Source organism: Ascaphus truei, chromosome 1, assembly GCF_040206685.1.
Source record: "Ascaphus truei isolate aAscTru1 chromosome 1, aAscTru1.hap1, whole genome shotgun sequence".
Taxonomy (NCBI): Eukaryota; Metazoa; Chordata; class Amphibia; order Anura; family Ascaphidae; genus Ascaphus; species Ascaphus truei.
The window spans coordinates 433541283-433556192 of record NC_134483.1 but is presented as its reverse complement, the minus strand read 5'-3'; positions in this window follow the sequence as shown (position 1 = coordinate 433556192).

Below are 14910 nucleotides of genomic sequence, written 5' to 3'. Positions count from 1 at the left end.
TTTGACTGTGACATCTCTAATACAGAGTGCTTTTCCTGGTAATGTACAGGTTAATAAAAGCTTCAGTCAGACAGAACTTTGCAGCTAATATTGACAGATTTACTATAAATCATTCTTCCTGTTATTAAACAGGTTATTAAGAATTTATATTAGCGTTAGGGACCCCTGATATGTGGTCTGCCTTGGCGTCGGCTCAGGGGCTTACAACAATTTTGGCCAAAAATGGCAAACTAAAAGACCATTTACTTATTAGATATTTATCCATATATATTTAGGCACTGTACCATGTATGAGTCTCACTAGATGTGCTAAAAACTGAGCTTTGTCTGTGTTTTATGTTATGTCTCTGGTTTTAATGCATATTGCCATGCTCAGTAGCACTCCTCTGATACTCATATGCTTATATATATGTTGTGGGTATTTTGGGGGTTTAATAGGAGCTTGTTAGGTGTCCAGTATGTTTTACAAGTCTTTGCATCTACTTAGAGCCATGGAGAATGGTTGCTCTCATAAAAGCTGAAAATCCTGCAACACGTGTGAGTGTATCAACTATATGTTATCCTAGAAGACATTATTTTTGAACTGTATTGCACTAGTTTTATTTTCTCTGTGTTTATCTCCACACATAACCCTGGAGGATTTGTACCCTGTTTCATGTTCGCAAATCCCTTAAAGACTCTTTTGGAAAGTCTTAAACAGGAGAAGTATTCCACTGGGGTTGTATTATTCATTTATATCTCCTTGTGATTTATATCTACTTTTCACTATTATTATTTGTGGAAGCCTTTGCACTTACTTTTGTTTGCAAACAGTGTTTTGCACCTATTTTTTGCCAACTCGGTGTTTTTGCTTCAACTCCTCTGTCCAAGGGCAGATTTAGAGTTGGCTAAAACTCTAAATCTGCCTCATGATTTTAAATGTAAGAATAGCCATTAATGTAACTCTAAATTGTCCGCTTATATCAAACAGGTGCCATTTAACATGTGAACACCCAAGTTGAACTAATTAAAAAACAAATAGGCATAGATACCCATCTTCTTGACCCACAAAGTCATTAGATTAGATTAGCTTGCCCAAGGCAAACAGTGTTATTTCCCTACTCATGCCTTATTGTTAGAGGAAAAAAACACTATTTTGAGCCTGTGTAATGAGTTTGCGCAGACTCCATTGTCGTTAGCCAACTCTAAATTAGCCCAGTATCATTGTAAACTTCGATTATTATTAAAGTAAAGATGTAGTCTTTCCTATCTAGCAGCTCCCGCGGACATGGGATGGAGAACAGTGGGGAAAGCGTGGACTCTCTGCAGGACACTCCATAGCAGGCTGTAAAGGCCCATCGGGATTAACACAGCGGGGGTCCCTGCATCTGAATGGAACTCAGGTTGTGTGAATCCTACCAGGTTGTACCTGTCAATAAGAGATACGTACTAAGAGAAAGACTGAATCAGTCACTCTACCTGTGCACCTCTAACAGGCGATTGCATAGTGTTTATTTTATTTTAATAACTCAGTATTGAAGTAGGGGTCTCCAGAGCTGAATCACATTAATTTAAGCTTCGGGGACACACTGCTTCCTCAGTTACAGGCCCCGTTAAGTATCCGGTATCTCCCTGCATTGTTTAAATTCTCCCGTGTCATGGCACACATGACCGGGAGATTTAAACAATGCAGGGAGATACCGGCACCCCATAATGGGGCCTGTAACTCAGGAGACAGGGGATCGCCAGGGCTGAAATTAATGCGGTTCAGCACTGGAGACCCACTGCTTCTATATAACTTCTATATACTGTGTTATCAAAATAAAATAAAAGCAGCTTCTTTACCTTAGTGGCTAGCCGCTAAAGCAATGAAGGGGTTATACCAGAGTACCTGGTTTATTGAGGGTAGAGGGGGTGGGAGATGGGGTAGTTGGCCCAGGGTGGATGGGTAGTTCTACCGGGAAGGTTGCAGAAGGGGTGAACACCTTCATTACCTTAGCGGTAGTAACCGCTATGCAAATTAAAGTGTTAAACCCCCCCCCACTACCCACCGAGAAGCCTAACCACCCAACCTTGTGCAAATACCCCATTCACCCACCCTTTCTACCTCCAATAAACATTACAATACAATCACCAATACAATATATTGAACAATCCCCCGCCCCCAACACGTACAGTACAGTAATGGGGAATTATCCAGATCTGGATAATAGCACAATTTTCCTATTAAAAAATAAAACATAACCAAAACATTACCCAGCCAGCATATAGTAAATTAAAGTTGTACTTACTGTCATGGGAGACAGCACTTATTACCTTCTGGGATCATTCTCTAGGCAAAAAAAGATATTGGAAAAAAATGAGGGTTGTTCGGGTGAAACCCGCATACACACAATGAATATACAAAATACAGACAGAATACACACTTACTGGGGATCTGGGGTAGAAAACTAGCCTCAAATAGGTGCTGGACACCTGCTTTGGAAGGCTTACCCTGACCAGGACCTCATCCCTGGCTTCGTGGTGCTCTTTTTGGGGAGAATACCCAACCGCTATGTTCTATTCTGAGAACTTGGTCCTTGCGTCTCACTTAGTCTCAGCTAGGCAGACTTTCCTAGCTCCAAAACTGAAACCGGTTGCTCTGCTATTTGCAACAGAGCAACTTTCAAAGCCCACCTCTGCATCACCAACTCAAGCCACTAGATGATCTGGTTCTCTGATCGGGCAGTCTCCTTACATAGACCCCACTGTTCTATGTTTAACATGGAAAGGACACTAGCGACCAATCAGAGAATGGATTGTACCTCAGCCAGCCAATCTGAATGGGGGCTCATCTGGCTGCTGACGTTAGTGGAGGGGGCGGGCCAAGCTGGCTAAAAAAGCTGGGCAAGCAGGAAATATGAATTGGCCAATGGGAAACGCGCCTACCAGCAGCATTTTCCCCCAGCCAACCATTGCCACCTGCTGGGCAGGTTCCACCAGGTCTGGCAGTCCAAAAATGCCCCAGTGGGGTGCACTTTGTTCTCTGAACCTGGTTATTCGCCCTTCCCCGCTCACCAAATGGTCTTCTCACCTCGGGACATCCCTTCTCTCCTTTGAACGACGATGTCTATGCAGACATCCCGGCACCTATGTAACAATCGCACCATACATTATGTAATCCAGATGTTTGGGTGTTTAGGGAGAAAGGGCATAACATGTGGAACATTACATTATGACTACAGTACATTGTGACTACACATGAAAAAACTATTAAACCATGATGCCAGTACAGTCCATTATTATATCTTTTTTTTTGGGGGGAGTTGTGGGCGACAAAGCATGCATGGCATGGGGTACAGCACTTTATGTATTGCTGGGAGACTTTCCTGCATGTGGTCTTCATCCAGCTCCAGACATGCACATGCAAAACAGAAATAGAAAAAAAATATTAAACCATAACGCCTGTACAGTCCATTATTATACAGTATCTTCTGGTTTTGGGGGGGGGGGGGTGGGGGAGACAAAGCATGCATGGAATGGGGTACAGCACTTTACATTAGGACTATAGGCTCACATTAGCTTTTTAGGGGTTGGGGGGAAATGACATGACATGTATCGTTTTGGGCACTGTGTCTTACCTGGCTGTATTGCTGGGAGAGTTTCCTGCACATTGTCTTCGCCCAGCTCCAGACATGCAAAATAGAAAAGACGATGGACATCCAGGCTTCCCTTTTATGTCTCAAAAGGCCATTGATGCCCTCTTTCATGTTTCTCAGAAGAAGTCCGTTACAATTGATATACCGCTTCACTTTGTCCATAATAGCTCTCCTTAAACTTGCAGGAAGCCCCTTCTTGTACTTATTGCCTTCATAATTTACATTTTGGCTCCACTCGCTGTACATCTCAAAACTGACGTGGAGTTTAAAAATGAACTGGGCAAATTTTTGTGGGTATCCACCTCATTGGGTCTTGTATTTCTCTGGGAGGATGCTTTCCTCCTGTCGTGGCCTAGCTCATACCGGGGTTGTCATCATCTCCAATAGAAGGGTATATCCTGGAGATGTAGGGGGTGAGCGTGGAGGGTCCTGTGGTGTGCTTGGTGTTGGCACTGTAAAGGACAAATCCAGGGATTGAGAGGAGACCACAGGGGTGGGATATGTCATTCCTCCATGGGAGAATAAGGTGCCTCCAGGTCACCCTCCTGCATCGACATATAGAGGCATGGACTCCAAGCAAAGAAAAGAGCCCCACGATGTTCCTCTCAATCTTCTCCAGATGAACACCCATGCACCTATCCATCTTCTCCATTGTCTCATAAAGACGATCCATCTTGTCAGTCAGTTTGATACCTCAAAAACATCCAGCATGCGGATGACCAAGCAAGGAGTGATGGTGTCATCCGGACGTGCATCAGCGTGGCTGGGTGCTGGAGGAGGTGAGCTGGGGGTGTCGGGATGAGCCTCGGCGTGGCTGGGTACTGGAGGAGGTGAGCTGGGCGAAGTATCAGAGCGGGCGCAAGTTTGGGAATTGGTGGCGGTGGGTGATAGCAGTAAAATGTCCGGGACGTCCGATTCGGCTTCAGTGAGTGCAGGGGCACTAGAGCGGCCCTTCCAAACAACTTAATAATCGATGACTTTGGCTATTTTATTTTTCACATACAAAGGGCCAGGGATCTTTGCCTTGGGATCCTTCGATACCTAATCTTTACGCACCTTTGACTTTGGTTGGCTTGGAAATACAGTAGCATCCGCCTTTTGCTTTCTCGTGGTCGGCACCGCAGAAGAAAGCAGGTTCCTGCGTCCGTATTATCGGGGTTGATCCATGGAAGCAGAAGGAAGAATGCACAATACAGTATCTGGACAAGAGATCGTTCAGATAAAGATCAGCGTGTGGGAGGCTATGCAATCTGTGTCACCTTTTATGCACTGTGTCCCTGGTGGAATTTGTTGGAGGGCGTGGACACAATCTACTGGTGTTAAAATTGGGCGTATACGTTACTTGTAGAGGTCCATTATAAATACACCATCACTTCTGTTGATTCAATGAACATCAAAAAAGAAAAGGTGACACTAAGGCGCAAAGGAATGATATGAAGTGGGTGGTATACCAAATGTTCTTAAGATAAGCATATACAATAAGGTAAGTATATGAAACAAAAATTAAATATTTATTAAAATATACTAAAAATAAGCACAAGAAATTCCAGATAAGGAAAAACTAATAAAAAAAACCTGTGATTATTATGATATTAAACCTGAATTCGTACATATATAATCACAACAGAATTAATTCAATTGGGATGGGTCTCAAGATATTAGACCCTCTCCACTATATGTAACTATTTGCTCATAATGATACCAGCAAAACATGAAATAAATGCATAAGAATGACACCCTTCCAATGTTAATCTCTTATTGCAGAGATAATGTTGTTAAAGTCCATACAAACTAATTATTATTATATATGTACAGTACGAATGCAGGTTTAATATTGCAATAGTCACAGGTTTTTTTTATTAGTTTTTCCTTATCTGGCATTTCTTGTGCTTATTTTTAGTATTGTGACAAACGCCCCTCTTTTGTAGTGCTGACGTCTGTCTGGGATCTTCCCGACACAGTCTTCTAGGGTTAATTATATGAATAACCGGATCATACAAAGCATTATGTTGTTTAACTCGGGCTTCTGCCTGCTTTATTTTCATCCCAGTAAGGGACTGCAGCTTTAACAGGTGTAGGCAGGAGGCACTCAGACATGAACCTTAAGCGGTTTACTCATATCACCGTTATAACATTTCACACACTGTCACTTTTAAGAACCAAAATCAAATCATATACACAAAATCCTATCCCATTCAGCGATCTAACTACACAGCAGAATCAGCCTCTCTAACTGCTGCTGGGCCAACTAACCTGGTTCCCTAGCTTAAAACAATGCCCTCTCATTTAGGGTCACTAGATACAGCATACAGTCTTTTAGATAAAGTGATAAACATTTGTTTGCCTTATCTGTCCGTGGTGGGAACTCGGTCCCAAGTGTCCAGGCAAATCCTCTGGTACTGTGATACTTGAAGTTGGCGTCCTCCCTGAACTGGATGCAGGGGATCAGCGAAACCCCCAGCCCCCAGGCTCTAAGAAGAGAGACTGAAAAGCAACCCTCTCTGCTCTAAATAACTGTGCTAGTGATTAGGAGAGTAGGTGAGGGAGAACTAGACACATTGTAAACTGTGGTCTGGATTTTCCATCCACCAGCCTGAGTAAATGTGAAGCTGTGGAATGGATCATTTTGCACTATTCCTGCACTTTCTGACCTAAAATGGGGCAGAAAACTGCCTAACATCTTTGGACTATGTCACAGTATATTTTTGATTCAAATACTGTATTTACCTTGTTTTATATTCTTATTTTAAGAACATTTGGTATACCACCCACTTCATACTGTATCATTCTTTGCACCTTAGTGTCACCTTTTCTTTTTGATAGTATTTTTGTGGAGCTGTGAGAGTCTCCACTTCACTTATGCAGCAACACAAGTATATTATAATTCACTAGTATATTTATTTTATTTTCCACACCAAATAGTGATTGAATATACTGCTGCGGCCAAGTTTATTCGAGCATTTGCCCGTTCTTGGCCGCAGCAGTATCCTGGCGCGCGCCGGAGGGTGACGGGCGCGCGCCGAAGCAGCGGAAGAGCGCCCTCCGATCGGGGTGCTCTCCCTACCGCTGCCGGGTCCGCCGGGTCCCCCGGAGCCCCCTGCCGCCGTCCCGCGATCGCGGGACACCAGGGCTCCCTCGGGGAGCCCTGGACGCACGTGCAGGGGGCGCAGGCTCCCGATGACGCGTGACCGCGCGTCGGTGACGCGCGGCACGCCGAGGGTCGGCCACTAGCAAGCCGGGAAATCTCCCGGCTTGCGGAACCGGCCACACTTTAATAAAGTGTGTCGGTAGTGTACATTGAATACACATTTCTCTGTGCTTGGTTTATTTTCTAAAGCAGCAATACCGAGGAAAGTTATTTCAAAGGATCTAAGCAGGAGAACACAGGATATGTGCAAGATGTTACGCCGGTGCTGCCCGCAGACCAGATCCATCCCCTGAGCTGAAGGGGAAGTGGTAATACACGCACCCGCAGCAAAGGGAGCGTGTCTGGAGTGTGGTATGAAGCGTTGCCAGGCCAGGTGTAGTAAGGTAGACAATACTTGCCAGTACCAGTTGTAGAGATAGAGTGAAGGATGCCTCTCCAAAGTCAGGGAGTGGAGAGTGGAGATAGGTCGTTGTCCAAGCCGTGTTCAAGGGGTTACCAGAGTGTGCGTTGTCCAACGAGTGCCGAGATCGAGAGCCAGAGGGGGTAGTCGTACAAGCCGCGTCAGAACCTGTGAAAACACTGAGAGAATCCAGAAGTACTTCCATGCAGAGACTATGTCGAGCAAAGACTGAGAGCAGAGAGGATCTAGATAAAGCAGGAAGGTCCAATTAGGAACGGAGGTGGGACAGGAAGAGCTACAGGGAGACACTGCAGATTGGTGCAGGCATAACAGGCCAGGTGAGTCTTGTTGGTAACCTGAGTATGCCCGTGCAGTGAGCGGGAGCGGAGCCTGAGGTCCGGGGGACGGGAATAAGAGTGTGCAGACTGAGCATGCTCCGTAACTCGTGTACACGTGTGAACCGAGCCAGTGGATGGTGCAGGTGTGCGTGCATGTGTGCGTGCAGGAGGGCGTGGGCACGCCCGGCGCTGAGCAGAGGAACCGCAGAGGGGAGTGATCCCGCGACGGCGGCAAGGGCGAGGAGCCGTGGAGGCCAGTAAGGCAGGATTGTTTTGTGTGTCCAGGGGCTCCCTGCGGGGAGGGAGTGCTCTGTGTGGGAAGCGAGGAGAACGCTGATTCCTGACACAAGAGAGGACACAGAATTGTACAGATCAAACACTGGTTACTTACTTTGGGCCTCAAATTAGCACAAAGCACTGTCTGCTATCATGCCCATGGACATGGACATACTTAAAGTGTAAAGCGGAGTCCCCCAGTCACAACAGATTAAGTATTTTTATTTTCTTGCTGCAATTACAGTATTACTCTAAAAGCTCCTTGTATGTCAAAATGCATTTTGTTTCTTGTTTCTTTGCAATTCTTCTAGAGCAAAAAAATTACTGTACTAATTTTAGAAGAACATTAAATGTCTTTTTTTCTCTTGCTGCTATTTTTACTCTAAAAACTAATTTTATTGCAAAATAATTATATATTTTTCATTTATTGGTTTGGAATTATTTTTGATCCTAACAAATTGTTCTCTTTTCCTTTAAACTGTAGGACGGCAATGAGTCTGGTGGACGAAATCAGCGAGGCTAATGATGTGCGCTGTGCAGCAACAGTCAAGATGGTTCTAGAGAAGAGTCACAAAATCACAGCATCTGAGAACAGCATGAGGCTAGTGAGACGCCAATTGGGATGGACTTATGGACATGTCAAGTAAGTGTCTTTCAGCAATAAATTACAGTATAATGCAATAGTATTGCTTTTGGAAGTGTAATGCTGCTTCTAAGAGCACTGTACGGAGCTGTACCCAATGTGGTGCACTGTACAGTAGCTCCTAGAGTGACAAAACAGTGTTTATGATTACTGTGCCATAATTCAGTGCGGTATACCTGTAGGACAGTACAGGTAAAATGTTACAGTAGGTAAAAGTGTGTTTTACTGCACCTGTAAAATTATTTTTTGTCATTACAGAGCGTATACTATGATAAGGGAGGCCAACATTATAAAAAGATTGAACCAAGCATGGGAATGGATTGAAAGTGGCAAGATTTTTCAGGATGTCATCTTTACTGATGAGACAACTGCAGCTCTTGAGAGATTTGCCACTTTTGCATTTCGCAAAAAAACCCGCCTATCCCCAAAGCCGCGGCTCAAGCACTCACTGTAGATGCATGTGTGGGGTGCGATCTCTAGATGTGAACTAGGATGCATAGTCATGTTTGAAGGTATAGTAATGCACAAAGTCACATGCTGTAGCGTTTTGCACTGTACTACTGTAGTGTATGCTGTAACCTAATGTTAAGTATTTTAATAATTTTTTCTTCCCTTGGTCCAGGAATTATGGATAATGTATTTTTCCAATAGCAAATTGTGACCCTTATTGTTAAATACATGAGGCATAATTTCCCATCTGGTGGTTACTGGTTCATCCAGGACAATGACCCTAAACATACCGCCTCCACTGCCTATATTCTTGTGAGCGAGATAAACTGGGTTAAGACACCACCGGAGTAAGTACTCAAGTGTACAGTAACTTTTCCTAATTGTTTTAAACTGTTTTTAAGTTTAAAATATATTGGCAATTTGTTTCCCTACCATTCCAGATCACCAGATTTGAACCTTATAGAACTGGTGTGGCATGCGCTGAAGAATCATATAAGAAAGGTTGTGAAACTGGCCAATAAGGATGAGTTAGTAAAGTGAATAAAGAGTTTCTGGAGAGATATACCGACTGTACAAAAATGCAACAACTACATTACCTTATTAGCAGCATTTTGCCTGTTCTCTTAGAGCATAATGGGAATGCCACCGGTATGTAGTAAGGTACTGTAGTAAGGCAAGTACAGGTATAGTAAGTATAGTACAGGTAAGTATGTTGCCAGCCCAGGGGACAAACGCAGTGGAAGGAGGAGTACGGCAGCTGCATATTCATCGGCTCCATGAGCAGGTCCCACTCCAGGCACTAATAGGAGGATGTCATACAAGCTACCAGAGTGCTCTACTACACCATCCTCATTACAGGACTACACAACATAAGAAAATCACTGGCAAAGTTTCTGTTTTTTATTTTTATTTTTTGTGTTCCGTTGTGTATTGTACTATGAATTTTTGATCTATAAAATCTTTTATTGTATGCTCCCACAGCGCCCCTCTTTTTCTGTTCTTGAGTTTATTGTATAGTATTGTTATTCCTTCTGAGGGGCAGCATTTAAGAGCATACTTTATGTCACTGTCTGAATTCTGCAGCTCAGCATATAGCACTGCACTGTGACATTGTATATAGCAGGACATATTTTTTCAAGTGTAACATTTCTTACATATTATATCCCATCATTGTGTCTCACTTGTCCACTATTATAAACTACAGATAGTGCCCTAAGCACATCTCTCACACGTATTTATCATCACATGGTTCATGTCATACTTTTAGACTTATAGATATCTGGGTGCCATTTATGAGTTTGCATTTATTATTGGTTATTAATACCGTTTAAACCATTACACAGTCTTAAGGCTGTTATATAGAGGCCACGCGCTGCATTTATAATTGGCTGTGGTTATTCAGCCTTTCTATAATAAGGCCGCACGCACACACAGCATACGGGTGGAGCCGGCCGATAGAAGAAGACGGGGAAAATAATCTGTAATGTATGTGTGTGTGTATGTGTGTATGTGTGTCAAAGTTGCACAATAAAAATAATTTTTATTTATTCAACAAATAATTAACTCACACAACCAATACACACACAACCAATACACACCAATACACACACACACACACACACACACACACACACACACACACACACACACACACACACACACACACACACACACACACACACACACACACACACACACACACACACCTGTTCATTCCAATCCTGTCGCTAGTCTTTATGCTACCATTAATAAATGCGCAGAGTGTATGAAAATGCTCATGATTGTATAGGTCAAAGAACAAACTAAAAAACAAGTGTCAACACCAAATAGAAAATGTCAACACCAGGACAAAGAAAAAGGGGGGTGGCAACATAATAATAAATAAGATAAAAAGCAGCCGGTGAGCCAAATGTAGTGAACAAACAAGGGTGATGTGAAAAGTGCACAGGGAAGGGGAACAATAGACAAAAACATGAATAATAATAAATATATTAATACTGAAAAGCATTAAGAAGATGTTTTCAATTTTTTTTTTTGGAAAAATCACAGAAAACAACTCAACTTTAGATCTTCGTTCAGCCCACTAGGAGCCATGGTTCTAAGTTAAAAAATGAGACTGGCTTCATGTTGCAGCAAAAGCTTGCCCCTATCCCCACCTGATACTGATATACAAAAATGTATATGACTTAGACATGGAAAAAAAAAAAAAAAAAAGGAAGAATAAAGAATTCCAGGCACTGGAACACCCCATCCCTAATTCTCACCTTCCTTATCTCAGTTTTAACACCCTTCCAGTGCCTGGAATTCTTTATTCTTCCTTTTTTTTCCAATCCCTGACTAAGTCGTAGAAACCTTTGTACTGTATACAGTATCAGTATTGCTGCCCTGAAAAAGAGAGGAAAACTCTTGAAAGCTTGTCCTATGACATAAATTGTTAGTCCAAATAAAAACGGTATCACCTAATACTGAAGAACTCATTTATTCTGCACTATACATATACATACAGTATACATACACACACACACACACACACATATATATATATATATATATATATATATATATATATATATATATACATACATACATACATACATACATACATACATACATACATACATACATACATACAGATATATATATTGAACACACAAAAGACTAAGACAATCCCCGAAAGCAGCACTCTAAATATATCACAAAATAACTGATAACATAATACCAAAAGACCAGGAAACTAAAGTCAGAATAGAAAATGAAAAGATTTTAATAGCGAGCAAATAGAACACTAACATTTAAAAACATATACACACTAAGGGCAGCAAAAAATACAAAAAGACTGTGACTGACTAAAATTTACAAAAATCAATAATGCTGAAAAATAAATCAAAAGCAAAAAATGTGTCTGCACAATGAGCCTGATAACTATATAAAGTGACACAAGGAAAGCTGAATATTTCAAAAAAAACCCTGGTAAAGACCTAAGCTAAAAAGGTAGATAACTAAGCTAAGGGCATAAAGAAAGGTATAACATAAATAAACCTATATACAAAAATGATGTACATAAGAAAAATAATAACTTAAACCAAGGGGGAGGCACAGGGGAGACAAAATGAAACCAAGACTCAAACCCTGAACAGCAATTCAAAATATCAAAATCAAAAAAAGATGCATACAATGCCTGTGGTGGCTGCACAAAAGCAAGTAAGACACATGGCTGTAGAATCACAAAAAGCCAGTGCTGTTTGCACATATGAAACAACCTAGAGTAAGGGTTCCATAGGAGATAATGACTCCAGATAGCAGAGAAAATGATACTCAGTTGCCATATAGTGATGATGGAGTCAGTCCCATGGAGTTAAACTCCAGGATGTGTGGAAATAAGTCATACAGTCCACAGGATAAGCACCAAGAGTCACGCCAACAAAATAATGAATAGCTGCCTAGAGTGGACACTCAACGCGTTTCAGCCAAGGGGGCCTTCTTCCCGGAGTGGTAAAATAGTAGTGGAGGCTTGCTGAACTATATACTGTGTTCAATAAGTATCAGCGACCCCCTTTCCTGTTGGTGATCAGTAACGATGACGTCACTGGGGGGCGGTGTCGTCTGTGCAGGTGCTGTAAGGTAAGGCATTCAGAGCTGTGGCATCCTTGGATACTGCAATCCCAGCTGATCACATAGCAACTCAGCTGCACATGGGCATATGCTACAGACTGAAGCGTCTGAGTGCAGGAGTCTTAGTGAAGTCATCCAAACATTGAAAACAGACAGAGGCAGGATTCATTAAATTCTGATCTGTATCATGAAATGCAAAGATAAAAGCACAAAGATGTTAGACTACACATAGAGGGTACTGCCTAACAAAATATAAGGCATGTATAAAAAAAAGTAGCAGATACAAACAGAATAACATATTGAGCATCTAAAGAATAGCCAATTGTTAAGAGAATAAATAGTAAAACAGAAAGAAGGAAAGTATAGTATAAAGGCAGGGCCAGAGAGAATACCATCGGATGTACTTGTAATAGCAACAAATGTATAAGTTGCTAAGTCTCACAGTTACACTAAGCTATATGGTACAAATCACTAAGTAAGGTTATAAAAACATGGCAAAGCCCAGAGAGTCATTCATTCCCTTGGGTTGCATAGTATTAAGTAGAACAATCCAACGGCATTCTTTTTTAAGAAGGGCTTTTTCCAAGTCCCCACCTCTAATACTCAGTGACACCCTATCAAGAGCAAAAGCTGAAATAAATGTACTATCAGCAGCATGGCACTGTAAAAAATGCCTTGCTACTGAAGTAATTTTTTTAACGGCATCCAAATCCCGCTGCGCTGATCTAATATTCCTAGAATGTTCTAAAATTCTGAACCGAAGTTCGCGGGTCGTCATACCTATATATTAAGTTTACAGGGACAGGTGAGACAGTAAATGACTCCTTTAGATTTACAATTTAAAGTATAGCCAATATTGTAGGTTTTAGTGTTGTCACTGTTGGAAAACCTGTCAGTCTGTGTCATAAATTTACAGGCCGAACAAGTGCTGCATTTCGAGAAGCCTTTTTTCCTAATGGTAAGGAAAGTCTCACTGGTATGGGGATTGTAATGGCTATGTACCAGACGGTCTTGTAGGTTAGGTGTACGGCGACTTGTTAAATTAACCCTGTCACCTAGTGTATCCCTAAGTTCCCCATCGGTACATAAAAAGGCCAGTGTTTTTGGAGAATGGATTTAAGTTCTCCCCATCTGTCATTGTAAGTTCCAATAAAGCGAATTTTGGAATCTGTCGTTTTCTTTTTTGGATGCAACAATGTTGTACGGTCATTTATTACACTGTGTTGGTACCCTTCATGGATATTTTTTCTACTATATCCTCTAGATATGAACCTCTTTTTAATCTCAGCTGCCCTACGTACAAAACATTCCTCTGTAGAACAATTGCGTTTTAACCTAATAAATTTACTACGAGGAATGCCCTTAATCTGATGCTGCTGGTGGTAGCTGGAAGCGTCTAAAATAGAATTAGTAGAAGTCGACTTCCTGAAGATATCAGTCCCCACATTGCCACTGGCATCAATAGAGATCTGAAGATCCAAAAAATCAATCGATGTGGGGCTACATCTGTAGGTAAGTCGAATATTGTGTTCATTGTGGTTGAGCACATCGATGAAACTCCTAAACTCAGTGGCAGTGCCCTGCCAGAGGATAAGAATGTCATCGATGTATCTCAACCACAACAGAACATGCGAGGTCAAATGGATATTATAGTACAAAACACTACTTCCCTCTCCCACCAGCCCAAAAATAAATTTGCATACGAGGGGGCACAAGTGGCCCCCATCGCTGTCCCTCTTGTCTGCAGATAAAATCGATTCTTAAAAACAAAAAAGTTATGGTGTAAAATAAAGGACACCTATTTGCACTCGCTTGACCAGTTAACTTGGGCTAGGAAAAATTCAATCCTTGGAGATAACTCCATAGCCCTACATGTACAATTATAAAATCACATTTATTAAACATATATACAAAAGAGACCTAATGTCTAAAAATGCCACTATGTGGCTCCAGGGAACACAGAGGAAACACAGGGGTAGGGGAAATTTGCTGTTTAGAGTATATTCCGTTATTGGGAGACTCAGTAGCCCAAGTTAACTGGTCAAGCGAGTGCAAATAGGAGTCTTTAAGGCCACCTCTGTGACCTACCACCCTTTTCAGCTTAATCACCTATCCCGTATGCACCCTATTCCTATTTACCAGCCAATTTTTATTCCAAATTTATGGTGAGCGGTAGCCTATCACTACCTTGTAAAATAAAGGACAAAAGTTGTAGGAGTAGATCAATGAGATTAGGGCTGAATTGTGACATTCTAAGGAAGAACTCAGCAGCAGATAAACCGTCCTTGAGTCTTATAGACGTGTACAGAGCTTCCACGTCACATGTGGCAATGATTGTATTTGCATCCACCGTGACACCATCGAGTCTGGATAGGACATCCATGGTGTCACGGAGATACGATGGCAATGCTTCAACCACTGGACGTA